The sequence below is a fragment of the Diplotaxodon limnothrissa genome, linkage group LG5 (assembly GCF_057381915.1).
Source record: "Diplotaxodon limnothrissa isolate DT_005_m linkage group LG5, D_limnothrissa_male_GT1.1, whole genome shotgun sequence".
NCBI classification, from domain to species: domain Eukaryota; kingdom Metazoa; phylum Chordata; class Actinopteri; order Cichliformes; family Cichlidae; genus Diplotaxodon; species Diplotaxodon limnothrissa.
Window position 1 is genome coordinate 532,784 of NC_140600.1, and position 12,021 is coordinate 544,804.

Sequence of the window (12,021 nt, forward strand, 5' to 3'; positions counted from 1 at the left end):
CAACCTCGGGTCAAAACCGGGCAAATCCAGAGAAAATCACCCTCCGCTCAGCGATCATGCTGCAGCGGTAATGGCGGAGGCCCAGTCGTCCCCACTTCTCGGCCAAATGGACGCCGACAAATTGGTGGAGAGGATATCGGCGGAGGTGCTGAAGGCTGTGGAGGCCTCCTTTGAGAAGAAGATTGACCCAGTTCTGAAAAGACTGGAAACATGCGCAGCTAACATCTCCGCATTGGATGTTAAAATGAAGGAGGCAGAGGCGCGTATATCAACGCCGGAAGATGTTACAGCAGGATATGGCGCCAAGATTTCTGAAGTGGAGCTTAAGCTGGAGGCCGCTTTGGATAAGATTGATGACTTGGAGAACAGGAGCCGACGGTGTAACATACGTGTTATTGGGCTACCCGAAGGCAGTGAAGGTACCAACCCTGTGTCTTTTTTCAAAACGTGGTTACCGGAGTTGGTGGCTGTGAGTTTCAAGGGCGGCGCTGTTAAAATTGATCGCTGCCACCGGGTGCTTGCACGCCTCCCTTCCAGTGCCCAGCGGCCCCGCGCAGTCATCATAAAGCTCCACAACTTCCAGGATAAAGCACAGATCATGCAAGCGGCTAGGAGGAAGCCGTCCTTATTTCATAACAGCATTCCTATTATGATATTCGAGGACTTCTCCGCCGCTGTTCTGAAGAAATGCCAGGGATTCTACCACGTCAAACAACGCCTCAGGCTAATGGGTGTCCCCTTCGCCATGATGTACCCGGCTGTCCTTAGGATCAAGATCAATGGCCAGGAGAAATCTTTTAGAACTCCAGAAGCAGTCTCAGCTTACCTGGATAACGTGCCTCAAGGGGCGGGACCGTGCTCATCCTCGCCAATCCCTCGTCTCCTCCTTTCTTTTTACTTATTTTTTTTCCCTGTTTATTATTATTGTTATTTTTTCTGTTTGTTTTCTTTTTTTCTTTTCGGGAGATAATAACTGTATACATATAGACTATTTTATTTAGCCATTTATAATCCGAATCCTTGTTTTAGCTGCGGGCGGGCAGCTATTTCACGTTACTGATTAAGAAAAGACTCATACTCTGGTCCAGCATCTTTCTATGTCCAAGTTGGAAAGTTTGCTTGCGCCCCCCGCTGGGCGTTGGGGACCTTTGTCTGACCTCCATACTCTCTGGTTTCTTGACGGTTCTGTTTCTTGTAAATAGTTTTTTGTTAATTGTTACCAAAGCAGGACGTTTGTTTTTCTATGTGTATTTTACTTGCCACTGATGTTGTAGAGCAGTGTTTGGGAGCCCTACATATCAGCTATGCTTTGGTCACCTGAGCGTGGTTCCATGCTTATTTGAAATATTGTATGATCTGGTCTGCAGGATTACTTTCAGATGGTACATGATGCCACTGCCGTGGGTCTGTGAGTGACCGTATCCTTTGAATCCTATTTGCCACAAACACGTGAAATCTCTTTGCATCATTATTCACGTATCCCAACACTACCTTGGAATCTGTCCAGAAGTGTTCTTCAAGATCACTTATCTCCAGTTCATTTCTTAACATTGCACTTGTTCTTGCAGCAACTACTGCAGCCGTTAATTCAAGTCTAGGGACAGTAGTGACCTTGGTTGGGGCTACACGTGCCTTTCCCAGGACTAGGGCACAATGAACATCACCCTTTGATGTTACTGTTCTTAAATAACTACACTCTCCGTAGCCTGTCACACTAGCGTCTGAAAAATGGTGTAATTCACACTGTGCAATGTCTGTGTTTGCAGGTAAGACATGTCTTTGAACTTTCACCTTTGACAGGTTTTGAAGATCTAGGAGCCAGGATTCCCACTGTGTGCTGAGATCATTTGAGAGTGGCTCGTCCCATCCAACTTTCTCTTGACATAACTGTTGCAGGATTTGCTTTCCTCTTAGGATGAACGGTGCCACAAATCCCAGTGGGTCATACACTGATGCTATTGTGCGCAGAATTCCTCTTCTTGTCATTGGGTGCTCTTTTACAGTTATTCTGAACTGAAATTCATCAGCAGAAACGCACCACTGAACACCAAGAGCCCTTTCCATTAATGGCTCTCCAAGTGCCAAATCTAAATCCTTAATACTTTCTGCACACTCTTCTCTCGGCAATGACTTTATCACATTTTCACTGTTTGATATGAACTTGTGTAATCTTAGTTTACCTGTGCTACACAGTTCTCTTGCCTCTTGGACTAGTTTTATGGCTTCTGACTCTGACATAACACTAACAAGTCCATCATCTACATAAAAGTTCCTTTGAATGAACCTTACAGTGTTTGGAGTGAACTTTCCCTCACCTTGCGTGGCTAGATGTTTTAACCCAAAGTTGGCACAGCCAGGAGAAGAAGCAGCGCCAAAGAGATGAACCTTCATTCGAAAGACTGAGGGTGGAACGCTTAGGTCACCATGCTCCCACCACAGGAAGCGTAAGTAGTCCTGGTCTTGAGGTGTTACATGAAACTGGTGAAACATGCGTTCCACGTCACACATTACAGCAACGGAGCCCTTCCTGAACCTACAGAGCACTCCCACCAAAGTGTTTGTGAGGTCAGGCCCTGTAAGCAGGTGCATGTTCAGCGAAGTGTCTTGATATTGTGCAGAGCAGTCAAAGACTACACGTATCTTGCCGGACTTCTGAGGGTGGTATACCCCATGGTGGGGGATATACCAAACAGGTGTATTACAGTTCTTTCTCCGGCACTTTCTCTGCGTCACCACATGCTATCATGTTCGCCATAAAATTTGCATAGTCTGTGTAGTACCTTTGGTCCCTTTTGAATCTGCGTTCGAGACTACTTAAACATTGCATTGCACTTGGCATGTTATTGGGAAGATCTGGCCTGTCACCCTTGAAAGGCAGTGGCATTTCATAGTGTCCATCTAGCTTTTGCTTTATTCCTTCTTGTAGCTTTGTAATAAAGCGGACATCTTCTTGCAAAATGCTTGTCTCTTCCACTGCTCTCTCTGTAAAGTCTGATTCAAGTGCTTTGATTACATCTGGAAATGTTACTTCCTTTACTTGTGTCTTGCAGATGTAATGAACCTTATTCTTTAGTTTTGTGGGTGACTCAGTCTCTGGTATAACTTGTTTTACAATGATGCGGTGACTTACTCCAATTACATCATTACCCGTATCACATGAATCACAGTAGCTGATGATGCTCCAACGCAAATCTGTTCTCTGAGCGTATGGCTGGTTTTCTTCACCACATACGACCTCTCTGGGCATTAAGGCTTGTGTGCAGTTGTACCCTAAAAGGAGTCCTATTTCACAGTCCAAAGGGGGTGCAATATGTTCAGTGAGATGCTCCAAATGTGACCATGCCCTTGCAGTGTCTGGAGTAGGAATATGACTACGATTAGCGGGTATAAAGTCCCGTGTGTAAACAACTGGTACAGTGAGTTTCTTCTTGGAAAACAGTCCTCTTATTTGCAGAGCTTCAAGTTTTGTGCATGGTACAGTAGTTTTCTTGACATTGTAGATAGATTGAGCTTAACTTGAGTTTTGGTTGTGTCCAAGTTATTTGCTACTTCATTAAGAATAAATGAAGAATCACTCTGTGTGTCCAGCAGAGCGTAGATCAGTACTTCTTTACTTGGCTCATTTTGTGTGGATACGTAGACTGGGACTATTGCGGATGTCTGTGTGTTTTTACTTTCATGAGTCACTCTATTAGATGTGGTCTCATTGACTATGTCTTGTGACTGTGTTACCTGATGCTGGGTTTCCTTCAGTTCACTTACTTGTTGCTCTTTAGGTGGTTCTTTCTTTGCCTCTTGTCTTTGTCTTTCTTCATGCAGGCATGTAGGATGTCGTTTTGAGCATGTGTTGCATGTCATCTTGTTGCTGCAGTTCTTGGAGAGATGGCCACTATTTAAACAGCCAAAACATAATTTTTCACCTTGAATGAATTTGACTCTCTCAGCGACAGGTTTCTCAGTGAACTTATGACACTTGTGTAAGCCGTGTCCTGCTCTTTTACAAAACACACAAGAGACCATGCTTCTTTCAGTAGAGTTAGTTGTGAAGATTTTCACTGTATCTTGTCTCTTAGGAATGGGTGTAGGTTGAGGTTTTGTCTTTGGTTGGTCAAAGTCACTTTGTCTTATGGCTTGGTATGATGTAATGGGATTACATGCGATACTTGCCTCCATTGACAGGAATGTTACAAAGTAACTGAAACGTGGGAATCCTTTGTGCTCCAGCTGGTACTCTGTAGCCTTTCGGTTCCACCTGTTACTTAACCAATCTGGTAGTTTAGCAGCAAGTCTTTGATTCTCAATGCCATCATTGAGAATGTTCAGATTCTCATTATTAGTCATTGCAGATTGGCAGCTTTGTAAAAAGTCCACAAACTTTCTTAGCTCTGCACTATCCTTTCCTGTGACCTTTGGCCAGGTGTGTACCAACGGCCTTAGCAATGACAAAAGGCTCTCCATAACGTTCATTGAGCATATTCCATGCTGCCTCATATGAGTCTTCAGAGCCAATCAGAAAATAGCCATCTAAGGCTTCCTTAACACAGCCACCAACATACTTCTGTAGAAAAAATATCTTTTCGGCAGTGGGAATGTTCTTTCTCTCTATTAGAGTCTGAAAGGACGCCTTCCAATGCTTAAACTTAAGTGGATCCCCACTAAATACCGAGGGCTCTGGAATAGGCAGTCTATTAGCTGACATAGCTTCTGCCAAAACCTTTACAAGCTCACCTGTGCTCTCATAAGTGACATTTAACTCTCTTCGTGGTTGTAAGGGTTGATTAGCAGTATTCTTGGACTCTGTTACCTGTAAGTTTGCAGGGTTTAGAGTGACTCTTTCTTGCTTTACTGAAACGTAGTCTTCCTCATAAACTTGTAGTTTTGCCTGTGCTGCCTTGAGTCCTTTCAGATTTTCCAATCTTTCAATTTCTCTTCTTAAGTCCTCAACTGACTTTCTTCTTGCAGCACTTTCCTCTTGTTGTCTCTTTATCACAGCCACTTTCTCCCTTTCTCTTTGTAACTTGCGCTCAGTTTCCTCCTTTTCCTCCAGGAGACGTTGTGACATTGCAGCAGCTGCTTGCTCTGCGGATATGCGTTTGTCTTCTTCTTCAAGCATTTGCATTCTTTCTCTGTACTTCTCTTGTTCTGTCATTATCTGAAGCACAGCCTTTGTGGCTTCATACTCTGCTGCAGCTTCTTGTCTTTTGGAGGAGGAACCATTAGAAAGAACTGTATTGGCTTTAAATGGACTATGAACTGAGACACTAACAGAGCTAGAGGATGTAAATATAGAGCCTGCATCAGGCCATACAATCTCCTCTTGAGTTTCTCCTTTAATGTGACATTTGATCTTTTGCAAAACTACTGTAGTCACTGATGTGCATTTGTCTAGCTTGGAACGCATATCATGAGGTGGTCCATCCATTGCTCTGTATTCATCATAAATATCATTAAGCTCGGCTGCTTCTCTTTGTACAACGTTCATGTGACCTTCAAGAATGTCAGGTGGATCTCCTTTTATAACAGATTTTTTTGCCACCTTGATTAATGCTTTCCATCTGTCATAAATACTGTCAAAGCGACGTTGCAACCCTTGTAACCTTTGATTATGGAATTCTTTTCCTTTTTCTGTGAGCATGCGAGACCTTTCACTTCTACGTTGCTCTATTTGCACTGTTTGCTCTAAAGAGGTTTCATCCACTTGCCTTGCAGCTTGTTCTGCACTGGGAGCTTCAATTTCTGTCTCATTTGTGTCTGACATTTTGTTTTTCTTGTAATGCACTTATTTGTTGATGCAAAATCTCCCTTTAACTTGACTTGAGTAATGAATTGTGAACTTGGGTGCATTAATTCCCTTCTTGCTAACTTGTGATGCTGTTGTTGTCAGGCTTAACACAGTTCCTTATTGTTTCTCCTTCCTTGTGTCATCTTTCCAAACATAAACTTTAATGTCTGGCTTCTGGACATCTTTATGAAGAAGCAACTGTGAACTTGTGTGTCCATTAACATTTGCAGCAGCTTGGTCCTTGGTGCACTGGCACGATGTTGCCACCAGGGGGCCGGGAATCATGCAGGTCCGAGTTCGACTATCACTTCTACCTCTTCTTAAAGTCAATAAAGAGTTCTTTTACTGATGGCATGAAGTTGGCTTTAATGTTAGTTGTAAGATCTTGGGGTTGTCACAGCTTCACCTTGATCACAAACTACGCCACCGTCGAACTAAAACATAACATAAAATCCAATGAGATAGTAAGACGAGTGAAGTAAAGACATAAAATGATCTATATAACATACAAACATACCTCGCTGGCTGACCCATGCTTTGAGGCAGAAATGAGCACTTTACAGATACTTTTAAGAAACAACTTTCTCTGAATTAAATTGGCTTCTCTTGCTTCAACTTGCCATGCTCACACATCAACATGGGCGTGCATCTCCCTCAGGTGCACCAGTGGAACCAAAATGCAGTACAATAGTTCCTACATGAGAATTTTCACAATAAATGACCTAATGGCATATAAAATATGCATAGTGCAAAACAAAATACATTAACTGAAAGTAAGGCAGTAAAACTATTACTCTTGTTCTCTTCTGCTTGTTTTCTTTTTTCTTTCTCAGCAGGTGATCCAGGTGATTGATATATGCATTTTTTTTTCTCTGCCCGTTCTGTTGGTTTTTGTCTTTTGCCCTTCTCCCCCGTCCCTCTTCTCAGCTGTTTCTCTTTCCCTCTTTCTTTCTCCCCTTCTTTCCCCCAGTCAAGTCTGTCCCGTATTCAGCAAGTGAAAATAAAATAAACAATAAAAGGTGAATCAAATGGACCATTACGGCAAGGCTGGGATGGTCAATTTGGTAAAGTAAATCTGTTGGGCATCTTTGTTTGCCTTTAGACAACAATTCTGATGGCAAAAGAGCCAAACGGGACAGGCCAAAAAAAAGAAGAAAAAAATAAATAAATATTTTTAAATGATCAGCTTGAACATTTTTTTAAAGATTAATGCAACCCCTGAAGTTTCTCCAGGCCTGCTTTGGGACACCCTGAAGGCTTACACCCGTGGACTGATTATATCATATTCAGCAGGCCTGAAACAGAAAAATCAGATGGAACAACGGAAATTAGAAATGGAATTGCACGAACTGCAAGATAAACATAATGAATCACCTTCAGAGCAATTAAGGAATGAAATTCAGGTGGTTAAAACAGCTTTGGAGGCACTATTGACAAGAAAGGCTGAGAAATCTCTTTTCTTCATGAGGCAGAGGTTATGAGTTTGCTAATAAACCTAACCGCTATCTGGCCAATCTTCTTCATAATAAGGGTGCTGGTTGTAATATCCCATGTGTTAGAGACTCATCTGGTTTACCTAAATATTTAATTATTAATGATACTTTTAAAACTTTTTGTAAGCAGTTATATACCTCCCAGTTTAAATCAACATTGGAACAAGGTATGCATCACTTCTTCTTAGGACTAAATTTACCTAAAGTTACTGAAATCCAAAGGGATGATTTATGTAAACCTATAACGCAAAGTGAAATTTTGAAAGTTATTCAGATGCTTACAAATAACAAAGCCCCGGGTCCAGACGGGTTCACGGGGGAATTCTTTAAGAAATTTAGTAATATTCTGACTTCCCCACTGTATAAGATGCTTCTGCCCTCTTTTGAGGCAGGCACTCTCCCCCCCCCTCCTTAATGGAGGCTAATATTTCGCTAATTTTGAAGAAGGGGAAACCTCCTGAAGAATGCGCCTCCTATAGGCCTATATCTGTTTTAAATCTCGATTTGAAGATACTTGCTAAAGTCCTGGCTGTACGCCTTGAGCCAATACTACCTTCGATCGTTGAGAATGATCCAACTGGTTTTATACGGGGGCGGTATTCCACACATAGCATCAGGCGCCTACTTAACATTATTCAGCACTCATCTTTGTTCAACCCTGAGGCTCTAGTCATCTCACTTGATGCTGAAAAGGCCTTTGACCGTCTGGATGGCCGTTTCTTCTTTTCACACTTCAAGAATTTGGTTTAGGTGACAACTTCGTTAAATGGATCCAGATCCTTTATACTTCCCCTCTTTCGGCAGTGATTACCAATGGTTATAGGTCGGACAATTTCAGTATCGAACGTGGCAGTCGGCAGGGCTGTCCGCTGAGCCCTTTGTTATTCTCCCTGGCTATGGAACCCCTTGCCACAGCCATTAGGAAGGATGCTGCTATTGAAGGACTCTGTTTGAACAATTCTCAACATAAGATTTCACTTTATGCAGATGACGTCTTAATTTTTCTAAATTCTCCTGCTCACTCAATTACTAGATTAGTTGCGTTAATTTCCCAATACGGCTCCTTCTCAGGCTACAAGATCAATTTTTCTAAAAGTGAGGCTATGCCCCTCTCTGTTCTAAATGAGGTTGATCCAAACATTTCTCAGCCTTTTCCTTGGTCTCCCTCCGGTTTCACTTATTTAGGGGTAAAGATTTCACCGAATCTAAAAGAAATGTATAGTCTGAACTACACCCCTTTAATTCAGACCATCAATCGCGATTTGGATAGGTGGTGCAGCCTCCCTCTGTCTCTCTTAGGTCGTATTCATCTGGTCAAGATGAATATCCTCCCTCGCCTCTTGTATTTATTCCAGATGTTACCGCTTGCTCTGTCAAAAAGGTTTTGTCAAAATTAAATGGTTCAATTATTTCTTTTATATGGCGTAAGAAAAGACCTAGGCTGAGATACAGTTTTCTGTGTTTGCCTGTTCAGAAAGGTGGTCTTGCCGCTCCCTCCTTCCCACAATACCTCTTGGCTGCACAGTTTAAATTTCTTACAGAATGGTTTATGGACGATCCGGATTCCATTTACCTCAGCGCTGAGTCCACTTCTTTAAAGGGTATCCGTTGCGGAACCTGCTATATATTTCCTCAGGTAAAGCCACAGTTCTAACACAAGATAATATGGTGCTAAAGAATATGCTCGTTATTTGGCGCAAAGTCAGGCGCCTGGAAAGATATTATAATTGTTTCTCCCTTCTTACTCCTATTCATGAAAACCCTGACTTCTTACCTGGTCTTCGGGCTGGTTTTGCGGACTGGTCTCAAAAAGGGATTAATACAGTGGGTGATCTTGTTCATGAGAACTCTCTTCTTACTTTTAATCAACTGAAAAGCAAGTTTGGTCTGACCAATAAGGATTTTTTGAAGTGCTTTCAGGTAAAGCACTATATTACTTCTAAATCGAAGGATTTTAATGGAGGGTTTGGTCTTTCTCCTATAGAATCACTCATGGTAAAAACTACCCAAGTAAAATGTATCACTAAAAAGATTTATAACATTCTGTCTGATCTTAGAATGGATAATTCTAACAAAATCAAGGGCCAATGGGAATCAGACGTAGGCGCTATAGATGCTGAAGCTTGGGATGAGTTGTGTTGTCGTCCTTTTAAAGCCTTGGCATCTAATTCTATTTGGGAAAGGCAGTTTAAACTTATAAATAGGCTTTATATTACACCTGAGAAGAGACACATGATGTTTCCAGCTTTGCCTAATCTCTGTAACAAATGTCAGTCTGCTGTTGGTTCCTTTTTTCATTGTCTGTGGAGCTGCCCTGTTATTCTACAGTTTTGGAGATCACTCATAGATAAGCTATGTACTATATTTAATTGCCGACTGCATCTGGGTCCAAGGACTTGCTTGTTAGGACTAAATGATGAGCTACCTGCCGGCTTTCGCAGCAAAGATCTCCTTCACATACTGCTACACTACGCTCGAAAGTGCATTATGGTACTGTGGATTTCTGATAAGGCTCCATCTGTCAACCAGTGGCTACAGTCTGTGATATGTATTGTGCCAATGGAAGCCTTCTCTACAGCACTTAAGGACAAACCTTTCCTTTTCTATCGCATATGGGACCCTTTTTTGGGCCATCTGGGCACTCCCTCTGCTCAGAGGTTGAAATCGGGCTTACGGGATTTAGCCTGGCAACAAAGGGACGATTGTTAACCTTTTTCATTGTTTATTACTATTGGCTTTTTCTTTCTGCCTCCCACGTCCTGCTATACATGTAGATGCATCTTTGTCCTGTGTATGTATATGCTGGTGACTGCTGTTTTCCTGCTTTGCAATTAAAAGTTCAATAAAAAAAAAAAAAAAAAAAAAAAAGAAGCGGCAGGCAGAGTTAAGAGCTCTGCCCACCCGGGGTAAGTCTTTTGACTTGTCCCCTTTTAGTGAATGAAAGCTGCCTAAAAGAGTAGTGACTCCCGCTGCCTCCCTTTCTTTAGTGCACCGAGGGCGCAGAACGCGGAGAGGAAGGCGAGGACGCCGCCGGGTTTCCCTCCTGCACCGCCTCACTGGATTTTTAATTCTTATACCGTGGCGGACGCCACTGGACTTTTAATGTTGTGTTTTATTGATTTTTATTGTGTTGTCCCCTGACCAGGGTTGTTTTAATTCATTTTACATTTTTAACTATTTAAATATAATAAATTATATTTTAATTATACAGTTTTTAATTCGTGTGCTTTCCCTTGGCGGCTCCACTGCTCTGTCCGTTTGGAGGAAGGTTTCCCTCCTTTAAAAACTCTGTGGAAAAAAAACATCACCTTCGCTCCGTTACAAAAGCAAACCACCTGAAAATTTTTAGCATTTTGTGTATCCCACAGATGTTGATTACCTTCTGCCAAACTTGTAGGGTGTGGGTTAACCAGGGGTTCCCCAGCTTTTCCAGCCGGCACATTAGACCCTTACCTGCCATTACAGCTTGTAGGGGGAATCGGTCCAACAGGCTGGACTGAGTGCCATAATAGTAATTCCTGAAGCAGGGGAGACCCAATCCTCCCTTTTCCTTGGAGAGCTGGAGGGTAGCATATTTAATCCTTGGCTTTCGGCCCTGCCAGATAAATCTGGAGATCCATTTGTCCCACTCAATAAATTGGTAATCGTTCACTTCTATTGGCAAGTTTCTAAAAAGATAAAGCAGTCTGGGGAGCGTGTTCATCTTGATTGTGGTTACCTGGGAGCTGAGACTCAAAAAGGGGACCAGATTCCATCTGTGCAAATCAGCTTTTATACTTGCAGATATTGGCTCGTAGTTTGCCTGAAAGAGCCCCAAGAGGTCCGCAGTCAAATATATTCCCAGGTACTTAATTTTGTAATTATCCCAATTTACTTTAAATTTCCTACGTAAAGCTGCAGAAGCTGTATAATTTAAAGTCATCACCTGTGTTTTTGAAATATTGACCTTATAACCAGATAACTTCCCCAAATCACTTAAAGTAGACATTAACTCACTAAAAGACCTCTCCGGCTCCCGCAGGTAGACCGGTACATCATTGGCAAACATTACCACTTTATGTTCAACTCCTGACAATGCAATACCCCTAATGTTATGATTTTGTCTAATCGCTTGGACTAATGTTTCTATGAATAAATCAAAGAGAAGTGGCGAGATTGCACAACCCTGCCTACAGCCACGTTCCAGAGCAAAGGGCTTGGAGAGATCACCATTCACCTTAATACAGGCTGAGGGTTGAGCATACAGACCTTGGATTACTCTAATAAACTTGTCTTGAAAGCCAAACTTCCCCAGAACCTTATACAGAAATCAGTCCAGTTTTCCATGTGGGAACAGCGTTTACACTGGAATCTGCCTTTGACGGCTTTTTTAGAGCAAATATGAATTCAGCAGTATAACTGACACACAATACAAAACAATACCTACACAACACACTAAGTACAGCCTCCAAACACGCTAAACATCACTAATGTCTCTTTCGCTCGCCCGCTTTCCGTTGCGGGTGTCACTCCTAAAAACTTCCCCTTCTCCCTAAACAACCAAATGTCACATGTTACCTTATCATTTTTTTTGATTGGCTGACATGGTAAACTCTAACACCAATAGGGAAGTTTTTTTTTTCTCTTTCTTTTTTCACTCGCAAAGGGAGAGTGTTTGCTAGTCTGTAGAAAACGCCGATTTTACCGTTCTTCCCGCTGTAAACGCCACTGTTTTGTTCAGAAAAAAACATCGTGTGTAGTTTTTAT